This window comes from Pinus tabuliformis, chromosome X, assembly GCF_031772625.1.
Source record: "Pinus tabuliformis cultivar Carrire ecotype Pingquan chromosome X, CPIR1, whole genome shotgun sequence".
Classification (NCBI taxonomy): domain Eukaryota; kingdom Viridiplantae; phylum Streptophyta; class Pinopsida; order Pinales; family Pinaceae; genus Pinus; species Pinus tabuliformis.
This window is the reverse complement of record NC_142308.1, coordinates 797333482-797337839: the sequence shown is the minus strand read 5'-3', so window position 1 is coordinate 797337839 and position 4358 is coordinate 797333482.

Sequence of the window (4358 nt, the reverse complement as noted above, 5' to 3'; positions counted from 1 at the left end):
CATGTTGCCATACTGACCTATGTGTTGGCTGCATCTTGTTTTCTTGTTGTCCCTAGCTTGCTTGTTGTCCCTAGCATGCGTTTGTCCTTTGCATGCTTGTTGTTGCATGATAGTTCGACAGTTCCGAGCAGTTCCGGCTTCTACCCTCTGCGTCATCTTTCCCAGCTGTTTCGACTATTCTCGGCAGTCCCAACAATTCTGGAAATTCTGGCTATTCCCGGAAGTTCCGGCAGTTCCCAGCAATTTCGGTAAATTCGACTATTCCTGACAGTTCTGGCAGTTCCAGCAATTTTGGCTATTCCCGACAGTTCCAACTTTTCCCAACAGTTGCAGGCAATTCTGGCTTTTGTCGGCAGTTTTGGCTTTTCCCGACAATTCTAGTAGTTCTCGGCAGTTCTGGCTTGTGCCCTCTAGATTAGGGCAGCGTTATCCCTTAGGATCGATCCTCCTACTAAAACCCAAAGACAAGTAGAGAGGAAGAGATCCCAAGTGTGATGAAATGACTTGAAGACCACCTATATTTATACTAAAACGTTGAGCGCAAGTGGGGTTTATTTGGTTGTTGGCCGACCTTGACGGATTGTCCCATAACACAAATAAATTCATATCTCCATGAATACTTATCAGAATCGGATGATCTTTAGATCAATCTGACACCTCTCGATGAGAGAGATCCAAGAAAAATATCAGCGTCCATTAATAAGATGACCCACATGGATTTTGGCCCTAGTTTCCAATTTTAACACTCCCTCTCAACTAGGGAGAACTCCATCCGCTGATCCATATGTCCGACTATACTATCTCTGCCATCAGTGCCCTACACTGCACTGCTTTGCTTTGCTCTGTTGAACCATGAAGAAGAATAATTGATCGAGAATGTCTCATACCATTCTCTACTAACCCAAAGTCAGTTTCATCTGAAGAGAGTGTGTCACATCACTCTTACTGGCCCGAAGTCAGTTTTCTTGATCCCAGATCAATATCACAAGAGAGTGTCTCAAACTACTCATACTGATACCAGATTAGTTTCATTGATCTCAGATCAATGGAGGTCATCCTAGCATAGGGAGTATGGTAGATACATCGATGTGTCCATCGATAGTACTACTATGGTCCCTAACCCCATTTCCCTGCTCATTGATCAAATGAGAGGTACTTCCCATGAGTCCCAGACTGCATGGGTAGGATGCCTCGACAGGAGAACTAATCATCCTATCCACAGGAGAACTAATCTTCCTGCCCCACAGTCGCCATGGGAGAACTAATCATCCTATTTCATAGTTTCCACAGTAGAACTAATCATCTCGACCCACATGAGAACTAATCATCTTGTTCCACAGTTTCTAGGGGAGAACTAATCATCCTGGCCCACATGAGAACTAATCATCCTATTCCACAGTTTCCACGAGAGAATTAATCATCCCAGCCCACAGGATAACTAATCATCATATTCCACAGTTGCCACGGGAGAACTAATCATCCCTGCCCACAGGAGAACTAATCATCCTGTTCCACAGTCACCATGGGAGAACTAATCATCCCGACCCACAGGAGAACTAATCATCCTATTCCACAATTGCCACGGGAGAACTAATAATGCTGGCCTACAAGAGAACTAATCATCCTATTCCACAGCACAGGGGCTTCATTGAATGAACCTCTAACATATCACGTGCGTTCGTGGCATACTAAACAATACCCTTAATTTGACAAAGTATTTGAAAATACCTCTAAAAATCACATTATTTAACCCCCTACCAATATGAACCCAATACAACTTCCCAATTTCAAAAACTCCTACTTTCACTAGATATTGTAGGTTTCCATTTTTTCATTAGCATTTTTTATACCCCTTTATATTTTTTCATTAACTTTGAGCTCCATTTTTTATACTTGCTAATATTAAAACCCTCTAACCCCTATTATATCCACAATATATTGTGTCATTTTTCCCTCAATATATATCCCCCAATATGAACCCACGTGGTATGGTATTGCTCCCCCAGTGAAGCCCCTGTGTTCCATAGTCACCACAGGGTATCACAGGGGAAGGTTGAACCTGTCATCTTGTACATAGCGCACCACCACGGGAGGGTGAGTCGCCCTGTGGTCGTATGTTGCTCTAGTAAGTACCCCAAGCCCCCCAGAGCTCCCAGAGCTCAATGCATGCAACATGCAGGACCCCTATAAGAAGGTCTCTCAATGACTCCAAGTCATTCGGGAAAGTCACAGATTTGACCTTTCCCCGGGGCTTTGACATAATGTCTACGACCTATACATCAGTCTCAATGCGATAGAGCCTCCTCGCTCATCGACATACCATATCCCAGATAAGGTAGTATCTGATGTCTATCTGTTGGAGTAATCATCGAATATGGGATTCCTCAATAATTGAATCCCCCTTCTGGTTGTCACAGAGAATCATAGTGGTATTCATCATGTGTACAATCAACTCACTTAAGAGCTTCTGCAACCATGCAGCTTCACATGACATCATACTCGTAGCTATGTATTCGGTCTCGATGGTGCTTATAGCAACCGACTTCTACTTCCTTCGCATCCATGATATCGAAGCAAAATCCAAAGAGAACCAACAATGAGAAGTGCTCTAGTGATCCTCCACACTGCCTGCCCAGTCAGCATTCGAATAATCATTCAGTTTCATATTTCCGGTAGTGTATCTCAATCCATGAGAGATTGTGCCCCGAAGATATCTTAGAAGATTCTTGGCACCAATCCAGTGAGACTCAACCAAATATGAGCTCACCATGCTAACTGCAAAACATATATCCGGACGGAACTTCACCAAGAACATCAACGTGAATTTGTTTATGAAACTTAGAGGCATTTCCCAAATCTAGTCCGACATCACTACCATATAACTTCTGAAATTTAAGATCCTTGAGGTAGTCACAGGCTTATAGTTTATCATTCCACATCCAGAATCGAACTCCCTCTTACTTCTCCAAATGAGAGGATCTGCGCATGTCAAAAATAGGTCGTCCTCATAAGGTGCTAGTATGAGAGGTCTATCATCCACAACCTTCAAACAATGGTTTGGATCGACTTCACTCTTAGTGAATCTTACCTTCATCTGATAACTATCAATCCTCTCATACTACACCTGGGGAGTTTTGCTTCAAGCCATAAAGGGCTTTCTTTCACCTGCATACGTGATCTTCCTGATCATCAATCTCAAACCCCTTGGGTTGTTCCAAACCTGTGGAATTGCTACATGAGGGGAATGGTCCCCTTGTAATATTTTCCTTCGGTACATCTCAAACATGTACTTTCATGCTCTTTTTGAATTCAGGTATCCCTGTCACCATCTGAATCACAGACCTCTAGTTCTATGTGTCAATGGACATGGTCCCCAGTGGACTTCTTGCAACTTGATACAACCCTGAACTCAAAAACATCTTTGAAAATTCTATTTTCAAACACGTACCTTTCCATCAATGAGTGCCACCTCGTAACCTTTGACTTCCATTGTTGAAATGGACACCAGGTTCTTCTTGCAATTAGGTACATAAAAGATATTTTGTAAATGAATCAAGTTACCCTCATTCAATTGAGGGGTAACATTCCCTACACCCTTTTCGAGATAGGTGGCATCAGCTCCAAGTATAATCCCACGATTGTTTCCATCTCTACCAAATTAGAAAGTGCACCCTTCTATCCGATGAAGTGCCTTGAAGCATTAAAATCAATAAGCCAGATTCCCAAATAATCTGAAGGAGAGGGCCAATACAAGATAACGCTTCTTTATCTTATCAGAAACAACATTTGATTCTTCATACCTAGGGTTCCTTGCTTTATTTGAAGAGTCGGACATTTCCTTGATGACCCGCATTACCTGTCATTCCTTTGATCATTGGAGATGTCCCTAGAATGATTGTTATCTTCATCAAGAGATGTGTCTCTGCCATTCAGACACTCATTCGCATAATGGCCAAACTTATTGCAACCAAGGCATCTACCTTTCCTTCCACCCTTAGATCTGGACTTCCCAATGAAGTGATCTTTAGGTAGGCCATCAGAAACTTTTGCTGCGCTATTCTGATAATATTCTCTACTTCGACTTCACCCTTGGTGAATTTGAAGAGGGATGAGGAATCCACTGATCCTTTAATCCTTTCCCAACTGTCTTCGGTGATTTCTCTTTCACTCTTGCTTGGGAATTGTCTTCTCCTCAGCTCTTATACCATGTTAATTTTAGATATGTTCTATGCTTAGAGCAATTTATTTCAATTTTCACAGTTAGCTCAATATCTTTTCCAAATTAGCAATCACATCAGCATTAAAAGTAAACTACAGATAGAACATAAACATAAATCGCAAAAGACAAGCCAAGACAA